At 45.6% G+C, this 10,274-nt stretch overlaps 1 pseudogene; it reads right to left on the bottom strand.

The window, feature by feature from the left end:
* Nucleotides 1-2,742: 2,742 nt before the first annotated feature.
* On the bottom strand, nucleotides 2,743-7,639 carry LOC137224274 (5-hydroxytryptamine receptor 3D-like; annotated as a pseudogene).
* Nucleotides 7,640-10,274: the final 2,635 nt, after the last annotated feature.

The following is a 10,274-nucleotide window of genomic DNA, read 5'->3' as shown; positions in this document are numbered from 1 at the left end:
GACCCTGGTCAGAGACTTGCGCTTCCTGTTTTAATTCTCCTATAGTGTTAGCCGATGAAGACTTGAAGTGGGGGCTTCCCTGGTGGTTCAGTGGCCGACTCCGTGCTCCCAATGCAGGGGGCCCGGGTTCAATCCCTGGTCAGAGAACTAGATCCCACATGCCGCAACTGAAGAGTCCACATGCCGCAACTAAAGATCCTGCATGCCTCAACTAAGATCCTGCATGCCGCAATGAAGATCCCGCATGCCACAACCCGGTGCAGCCAAATAAATAAATAAATATTTAAAAAAAAAAAAAAGACTTGAAGTGGATTGATGTCCCAACACGGGACTCCTGGAGAACCTGTCTGGTTTCATCCTCAGTCTGGAGGGTCGTGTGGCAGAGGCTGAGTCCCGTGTCTTGAGCCAGCTTCCTCGGTTCAAACTGAAGCTCTGTCACCTGACTAGCTGTGGAAACTTGGGAGACAGCTCAGTGGCCATCACTACACTTCTCTGTGCTTCATTTTCTCATTTATTTCATTTATTTGAATATATAAAATGGGGATAATAATACAAAACCACAGTTTTATAACCTAAAGGGCTTTGAAAACCAAATTATTTTTCATAAATTATTTGGTGGCAAAGCCTGACATGAACAGTTGTGAGTCTGTCTGTAGTTTCATTTTTGCTACCGAGTGTGAATATTCATAGATTTCACTGCAGAAATATTAATTGTGTTTGATTAGAGGGTGCTACTCCATAGCTGACCTGGGGTGTTAGTAACATATAGTACATGCATGATTGTTACCTTTTTAAAATCTGAAAAATTCCACATTTGGCTCCAAGGTAGGTGTGGCTCTGTAGTTCCTGCTTCACAGGGTTACCATAAGGATTAAGTGTGCTTATTCATATAAAGCACTTAGAAAAGTGCCTGTCACATATTAATAGATAAATAAGTGTTGGTTATTAGTATACCTATAGTGTGTCCTTTCTAAAGGCCCACTTTGTAGAAAGCTGTGAGTTGAGGAACTGCCAAAATAATAACAGATATCCAAAATAATAACAGACATGCTCATTTATTTAGGTGAATGTCAGGGCTCCTGATTTAAGCTTAGCTAGATCTTTGACATGCCTGGAGGGCTGGTGATGGTGAAGGGAGTGTTTGACAAGGTTCTAGAAACCGAAGAGCCAAAGACCTTCCTGAAATTAAAAAAAAAAAAAAAAGCAGAAAAAAAGGAGAATTAAGGGGCACAAGTTTAATTGGAAGACCAGGAGCCTGAGTGAAATGAGCCATTCAGAGTATAGCAGTGTATTTCTGCCTCAGTATGCCCAGATTCCCATGGACTTCTGCCTGAGTCCCAGCAGAAGGGGACTGCAGGGAAAGAGCAAGTTCCAGCTGGTCCTGGTGACTCAGCATCCAGTGGGAACATCTGCACTGTGGGTTCAGCCTTCCAGCGGCCTGGGCTCTGAGAGGGCAGAAGCTCCTGCCGCGAACATTGGGATGGGACCTCAGGCCCACACCACCAGCAGCAGCACTTCTAGTGGACATTGGCAGCCTTGCTGCCCTTTGTGACCAGAGGAAGCCAAAGGAGTTTGAGGAAGAGCAGTGGAGGGGAGGAACCAAGGAAATATACTTTAGTGAACAATACTATGACTTTCTTTTTACTCCTAGCCTGTTATAACTTGGGAAATTTAGGCTTCAGATAGACAGTAGTAGAATAAACTAAAGAAAGGAAAATAAATGGTTGCTAAAAATGAAAGATTGTGTTCAAGTTGTAATTAAGTTGCTCTCGAATCTGTGCTTTTCTGAACCTGGTGTCCAGCAAATCATGCCACAGCTCTGGTGTACAGTGATACAGTGGGGTCTCCACTTCCCCCAAGAAGCTATTGGAAATAATGGGCCAAGAGACAAAGACTTTCAAAATGATAAGGCAAGTGCCAGGAAGGGGGATTTTCCAGTTCATATGGAGGCATTTGTGTTACTCCCAAGTAAAGCAGATGCCATTTTCAAGCGTGCTCTCCTTGACCCAGTGTTCTTTTCTTAGCATGATTAGGGACGGATCAACTCTAATTGCAACACAGACAGTTAGCAGAATTCGGGATTATGTTAACACTCTAAGTGTTTAATGATGAATGAGTCATATGTCAGGCTGTGACAAAAGGCTTCACTCTTTAAACAAGAGATGCCTGGTTCTGGCACATTATTAATTTCTGAAGCTTAAATCTGGGATAACTGGATTTAGGAGGTTAATCCCTATTTCATTATAATTCCTTGTAATAGAGTTTGGCCTCTTCTCTCCCCTCTCCCCACTTTCACATGTTGCCTAATAGACTTAAAAAACAAACAAACAACAAACAAGAAAATCCTTCTTACTTTGGTAATGAGAAGTTTCTGCAAGAAGACTCTCAACCTCAAGGGTTTTGAAACTATAATATACTGCAGAGAAGAGCCAGTGCTTTCTGCAAAGGGGTTTATTGGAGGAGATTTGATCAAGGAAGTATTCCAAGAACCTGAATCCTGAGGAACCAGGCAGGCAGGATTCGTGGGAGGGCTGAGGGGAGCTGATGGAGTGCAGGAGCAAGGACCTGACTCAGGAGAGCTTAGGAGACCATTCAGGTCTGGTCTGAAACTGAACAGAAGGGCTGGGTTGAAAACAAGGTGGTTGCCAGGGCTGTAAGGTGGGATTTGGACAGGAATGAGAGCCCGGCTGGTTCCTGGAGGCAAGAGAAGCTCTTGCCTGGAGCTTGCAGGTGGGCATCTGCCTAGGTGTTCCAGAGGATGATGACCGTGACGATGGAGGGGGCCAGGAAGAGCAGGTAGAGGCTGAAGAGCAGGGTGTCCATCATGTGGCTGAACTGCATCCACAGGCTGACCGAGTGCTGCTTCTGAGCCTCGTCCTCCTGCTGGGCCCTCGCTGACCCAGGGCACCCATTTAGCTCTGCCTCCCTGGAACCTGGCGCCTTCCCCACCAACTCCACGGGCTCCTTCACACCTAGGGAGAGACAGAGACTCAGCTGTGGGCTGCCAAGGTCAGCTGGGGGGCTGTGGGGACAGGAAGGAGGCGGGAGCAGAGAAGGGGAGGTGATGGGAAAGGACGCGTGGGCAGTGCTGATTTCCCTCACCAGGCAGGTGGGCAGGGCTGAGGCCCAGGCCCGTGTTCCCTTCTGGGGTGCAGCGGGGCACGTTTCCTTGGGCTGGTGCAGTGTAGAAGCAGGGAACGGAGCCAGCGAGGCCTGGGTGGGGGCCAGATGCAGCAGGTAGGTGATGGAGATGGTCTCCATCAGGCGGACCACCATCAGTGACAGACACAGAGCAAAATAGACACCTGAAGGCAAAGCAAACTATAAATAAATCTGGGCAGATTCCTCACTACAATTTTTTTCCCCAAAATCCAATCTTTCCTCAGAATCCATTCCCTCCTTAAGTGGAGAGGCAGCGGTTCTCCTGCTACCTGCCTGCCACCATGTCCCCTGCTGCCTTTGCTTCCCCAGAAAGTGGGAGGGACCATACTGATGGGGGGGTGGGGTGCCACTGGCAGGGAGTAAGTCATTCAACGTCATGAGCAGGAAGACGTTGTAGCCCAGCAGGAGTGTCATCTTGAATGGGGCGCGGTTCTCACTTTCTGCCGGCAGGTAGAAGCTGAGGGCGTCGATGGCTATCAGAAAACTCCTGGGCACCAGGAGGCTTATGACGTAGAGGCTGGGCCTGCGCCTGATGGCCACCTGGTAGGGAGGGGAGAGGGAGGCAACTGAGGAGAAGCCTGGGAGGCTGCCAAGCCAGTTAGAAGCAAGAGTTGAGATTTGCTCCTTACTTTCTAGTAAGGAAACATCACCTCAAGTCCCTTTCTCATTCCTGCCTCTCCAGCAAAGCCATCGGAATCACTACACTGCCTTTCCATGGCTTGATTCTACCATGCTGCTTACCGTTGAAATGTATCTCATTCCTTCTTGGCCCAAAGTTCAACTTTCTCCACCTAAATTTTTATTACTACCAATGTGCTCTTAGCAGAATTGAGGGACCAGATTCTCAGGTATTGCGTGCATTGTATTTCTGCTTGCTTTCCTCATCAAGGTCTAATCTCTAGTGACTTTGCTGGTGGACATTTAAAACCAGGGGGAGGGAAAACAAGACAGAGCAGACATTTGGGAGTCACCAGGATTTGGAATCATAATATCCCTAAGACAGTGTTGCATAACTTTTCCACCACCTCTTTTAAAAAATAAATATAAAAATTCCTGCCCTCCAAAAAGTTCTGATAGCCCTGGCAGGGGGCGGAGGGTCATGCTCACTATAAATCACTGCCATGGGAGCTTTGTCTCTTCCTCGGGGAGGATCCATTCAATCAATATTTACTGAGTGCCAGGTACTGTTTTAGGTACTGGAGATTTATCAGTGAAAAAAGTGATAACAATTTCTGTCCCTCGGGAGCTTATTTTCTCGTGGGAGAGCTTACATCCTGGTGGAGGACATAAGCTATGTATCTAAGGAGAAGATCTCATCCAGGGCCCCTGAGCTCACATAGATGATTTGGTCATACTCATTGGTGCCCACAGGCATCTTCATCATTCTTTGGTGGATAGCCTGAAGTACCCATTCCCCCTTGCTCCAAACGATGTTCTGTGATGTTTTCAAAATCTCCTGCACGTCCTCCTCCATGCCCAACACCATGTTCTGCACTACAAAGGAGATCCAGGCAACTCAGCTTCCCCCAGCGCTCCCAACCCCTTTGCCCAGACTGTTGGATTCCTTACCACTTAGCTTTCACACCCCTTTCGGTGAGATTCCCTCACTGTTCCCAGCTTCCTATCCTCTTCTTCCCAAACCCTTTCTCTAGCTCTCAACATGTGAGCCTCACTCACCTGTGTAGATGAAAGAGCTGGAGGTGAGGGTGCAGTTCCGTTCATCAAAGGGGAAGTAGATGTCCAGGTTGCAGATGCTGGTCACCTGCGTTGGTTTACTGTATTTGATGTGATCATCACCGTCGACATAAGCCATGAGACCTGGAGGGGTCTGATCCATATCCAGACTGTGTGTGAGAAGGACAGGGAGGTGAGTGCTGTGGGTTCCCCATCAGACTTGGCCTTCTTCCTCTCTCAGGTCACCCATTCCTGTGCTCCAGCCCCACTCATCTGACCTCCCCCTTCCACCTATTGCCATGTTTTGGGGGTTTCAGGCACTGCTCCTTTCTAAGGTGAGTCTTTGTGTGGCCCCTGTTGGTTACTCATGCTCTTCCCTGGAGATATGGTCTCCTTCTGGCTTTTTTCAGCCCCGATACTCACAACTCCTCGATAAAGATATCTGCAAGCCACAGGTTCTCAGTTGCCACGCTCAGCTTCCTGATGCCCCCACGTTCCACTGGGTTCCACCTAAGGAATGGATTGTACCAGATCTAGAGGAAACCGTGGTGTGGGACAAACAGGGGGTGAAAACTGGTCTTAGTCTTCCTCTGTCGCTTGCACTTTGCATTCCTTTTTTTACTCATTTCTTTACTCTCCCACCCTCTCTCTGGTGACAGCTGTTACGATGTCACTAAGTGTTACTTGCTTCCACTTCCCCCTCAGTGGTCTCAAGGGAGACCTTGAGCTTGGCTTTGGGTTCCCTGTGTTGGAGCCACTTAAATATTGGTTTCCATGACCTTGGTTTATGCCACTTGCTCCCTGAGCCCCATCTCTGCCCTCCTTAAAGTGGCAGAATAATCAGGAAGTTTTATGTTTTCATGATTGGCTGGTTCTGTATGAATTTGTCTAATTTGTGGGTATTCTCAGCTTTATCCATTTTAATCTGTGAAGTTGGACCTTGGAGTGGAAAAAGAGAGGTGTCATAACAAAGGGGAAACGGAGTCTATCTCACCACATTTAGCCACAGGAATGATGTCATCAGTTAAAGATGTGTATCCTGGAAAAACAATTTTCATCCAGGATCATTAATTTTATGAAGTCAGGTCCAGTGCCACCACCCACCTTTTACTCATTTCCAAGGCTGTTCTGTGTGGCAATTACAAAAATTTTCATAAGCCACTAAAAATGGTAGGTCATATAATCCAGGGTACATGAGAAATGCAAGTGAAAGCACCAGTATGAGAGTCCATTGGGATCATGTTTCTTGTGGCGTATTCCCAAAAAGGGAGAGCTTTTGCCTGCAGTGATGTCATTGTAGCATTCCCTGTCATTCCTCCCTACCCCATAGAATGAGCTTTTAATTTTCCAAAATCCAGTCAGGGAACCCACTGCTCACCACTAGACCATTACAGAGTTGGGTCAGGACTTACTACTTCCAGGATGGCAGACAGGGTGAAGGAGATGTGGACATGAGTGGGGATGCTGAAGTTGGTGACTGGACGGAAGGCCTTTCTGTCCAACACTGCTTGGAAGGCAGCGGGATCCACCCCATGCTGGTCGAATCCTGAGCAAGTGATGGTGAAATTGTCTCCTCTTCCTGTAGAGAGCAGAGACTGTGAAAGGAGTGCCAGCACTGGGGTCTGGGAAGTGTTTCTGCACAGAGAGACAACAGGGGTCATGGGAGAAATGTCTGGACTCCTCCTTCCTGGACCAGGGAGCTTGGGCTGGGCTGGTAGGCAAATGGTGGAAGTTGATGAGGTGAGCCGAGTCAGCGCTCCATCCTCAATTTCATTGTCTCTCTGTCTACACAAAACTTGTCTAAATGTGTATGCAAATTCAGTCCTGACCACCACTTTTCAGTGTCCTGTTGTGTTCTTAACAATCTCACCACAAACCTTTGTCCTTGAGCCATTTGGGTGAATGTCAGTGACAGATTTTGCAATCACAGTTCTCCTCCTCACTATATGAACAGGGCATAGATGGTCATGAATTAATGATGAGAGAAATAATCAGGTAGGTAGTGAGCAATCTGTGGGACCTTAAGGAAGGAACTCCTTAAAGAAGGAACTCAGTTTTCAGTTTAATGGTATATATTGTGTCCTTGCCTTGTGCTGTAATTGTTCTCTTCTAAAACTCAGGACTCATCACCACTGAGACTATCTTAAAAAGAGTTCCTTGATACCCATCTTATACCCAAACCTTTTCTTGTCATACTTTGTGGGGCAGAAACAGAGAATGTATGTGGTAACATCTTCTGGTCGAGTCTGTTCTTATCTGTCTCTGATGTTGTCCTATCCCTCATTGCTTATTCTCAATAATGAACAAGAAATTACTCTAGACTGGGAAAATTGTGCTGAAAAAGTTTCCCTCTTTCACAACAGATCTTCTCTTCTACCTCCTTCCTCTTGGCATCTTTCTTTTCATTTGCTTAAGGGAACTGAGAAAGAATTTTCTTCTTCTCAATGTCAGTCGATACCCAGAAACCGTGGGGTAGATTATATGTCTGGAAAGAGAATGACATGGGGAAAGGGAAGAGGCCCATAGATGTATGGGGAGTGGAGAAATAGATTAAGAGAGGCGTCAACTAACTGTTTAGGACCCTAGAAAGAGCTACAAAGCTGTCAGTGTCATGAGTTTCCATTTTTACCAAAATGAACACCCAGTCATTGACTATCTAGAAATAAAAATTAGCCTGGTTTCTCTGTTTCCCAGAAGTTATGTGGATGCTGTTCTCTTACTCTTGTCCCATCTTACCTTGAAGCAGCAGGTAGAGAATGAGGCAGAGGGGGAATCCTTCCCCATGGAGCCAACCTCTTTCCATCTTCCTCTGCTTGGCTCTTCTCTGGGGATTTAGTGATAATGTTGACCTTAAAAGACCATAGGCCACACCTCAAGCCTTAGCTTTGAATAATTCAGGTGTCAGGTAGCGTTAGCCATCTCTCTAATGAGCACCCCCAGTGACAACAGAATATCATGGAGGACTACCCCACCCCATGCCCTAACTAGACCTGAACCTGGTCTCCAAAAGTAATCTGACAAATCAGTTTGGAGAGGAGGAAGAAAAAATATTTGGTCACTGGAGCAGTGCTAATGGCTTCCTCATACTTTAGAGTCACTCTGGCATATAATGGACCATAGGAAAGGCACAAAATGACTCTATTGCCTTCAAGTGGCACACGTACTTATTTTAACCCTGCTGCCATCTTTCAGAATAATTGCAGGGGGGTGTCTCCTTTTATATACTCAACTTCAGACTCTGAGGTTTTAAATATGACTTCTGTACTGGCAAGTCTTAACTTTTGATTTTTTTGCGTGTGTCAAAAGCAATTTGGACCCAGGTATACTGGAGGAGGGGGTGGGGTGGAGGGGAGATCACAGAGTTTTTCAGTAGAAGTTGTTTTATGAGGTCATGACCAATCAGCCTGCAAATTCATGTTGTTTTTGGCCCTGCTAGTGTTTTTAGGAAATTAGTTAGTTGTCAACATTTTAAAAATAGGGAGATTTCATGTAAAAACTGTTTCTGGCTTTGTTTGAAAGATAAGATCAAGCAGTACGGGGCTCACATTTCTGCTTGACAGCAATGCTTTCTGCCAAAGCTAAGAAGTGGTTAAGCCCTTTGGATGGAGAATATTTCTCTCTAGATCATCACAGTTTCTGTCACCCATATTGTCTTATTCCTGACCAGCTCCCCTCATTTACGTTACCTGCTTGGCCTTGGTTGGTGTTTAAGTTTGCCTTTGAGTGTTAAGATTAATTTTCTTGTTCGATTCTTAAAGGACCTTAGGAAGTAATTTCAAAATACCATTCCATGCCTAGGTGATCACGGGTCTTGTCAGATTTAGAATGTGCACATATTTGGTTCCTGGTGGAAACCAGACATATGGGAAAGTGGGCCAAAGTCATCAGTTGTTTAACCTGTTTTATTCTAGAATGATTTCTGTGAGGGAAGGCCCCAGGGAGTGTCATCAGTGGCTAGGAAAACCAAGGGAGAGGTTGCTTCAGTGAAGAAGCTTTTCAGACTAGTTGGTATGAGACAGGAAGAAAAGTCTAAGGCCAAATCCTGTTTCTGTTAGAGTCGTGTCACCCGCTCTCTGCCTCAGTTTCCTCCTCTTTAAGATTGAGAGGATAAAACCTGTCATGCAGGAGTTTTATGTGGTTTGAGATAATATTTGTACGTTGCCTATCCCATCCTAAGCAGCTTATGAATTGGAGCAGCAATAACATTAAAAGTGGCAGTAAGAGTAGTTGTTATTGTTATCCTCACTCTGTCAAGGTTGTTCAGGTTGCTTCAGCCTGAATGGAATCTTCTGGACTTACAACGTCTGAGTAGACTGAATTAACCCCAGTTCTCATGAGCAGAAAAGTGTTTTCTCTCAGCTTCACTCAGCTGCATACTGATAAGGACCCTCCCTCTACTCTCCTTAGCACCACTCTTCATCTTTTGAGAATCCTTTCCCCTTCAGGAAGTTTATTTATTTTTTCTTTTTTAAAAGATTCCTCTGGATCAGCATTTCTCAAAGCATTTTCTGCAGAACACTAGTTCTATAGGATGTTCAATGCTTTTCTTTTTTTCTTTTTAAAATTTATTTATTTATTTATTTTAAATTTTAACTCTGTTTTGTCTTCGTTGCTGCATGCGGGCTTTCTCTAGTTGCGGTGAGTGGGGGCTACTCTTTGTTGCGGTGTGCAGGCTTCTCATTGCAGTGGATTCTCTTGTTGCAGAGCATGGGCTCTAGGTGCATGCGCTTCAGTAGTTGTGGCTCGTGGGCTCTAGAGCGCAGGCTCAGGAGTTGTGGTACATGGGCTTAGTTGCTCTGCAGCATGTGGGATCTTCCCAGACCAGGGCTCGAACCCGTGTCCCCTGCATTGGCAGGAGGATTCTTAACCACTGCGCCACCAGGAAAGCCCGTTCAATGCTTTTCTGAAAAACTTTTTTTTCATTGTTCAAGTTCAAATAAGTCTGAGAAATGCTGAATTAAACAAGGAGAAACAGGTTTTATTACTGTAGGATTTATCAGAGTATTTAAAAAAAATGCTAATGTGATTTGAATATCATGTATATAATTTCCCAAATGTAGTTGACTTTTGGAAATTCCTTTTTCTCAGAATATCTTGCAGGACTAGTACTCCACGGATATTTTTGTGAAACACTGCTTTAGGTAAATAGCGTAAATCTAGAAGAAAGAAAACTTGAAAAATTTGTCTTAGACCTGCTACAGATAGAACATAGAATGCTGCAGCATATACATAAATAAATCAAGAAATTTTAAAAATATGGCTTCCCTGGAGGCGCTGTGGTTAAGAATCTGCCTGCCAATGTAGGGGACAGGGGTTCGAGCCCTGGTCCAGGAAGATCCCACATGCCGCGGAGCAACCAAGCCTGTGCGCCACAGCTACTGAGCCTGCGCTCTAGAGCCCACGAGCCACAACTACTGAAGCCCGCGCGTCTAGAGCTG

The sequence above is a fragment of the Pseudorca crassidens genome, chromosome 5 (genome assembly GCF_039906515.1).
Source record: "Pseudorca crassidens isolate mPseCra1 chromosome 5, mPseCra1.hap1, whole genome shotgun sequence".
NCBI classification, from domain to species: domain Eukaryota; kingdom Metazoa; phylum Chordata; class Mammalia; order Artiodactyla; family Delphinidae; genus Pseudorca; species Pseudorca crassidens.
Note: the sequence above shows the minus strand (reverse complement) of the source record. Positions and strands in the feature narration are given on the sequence as shown.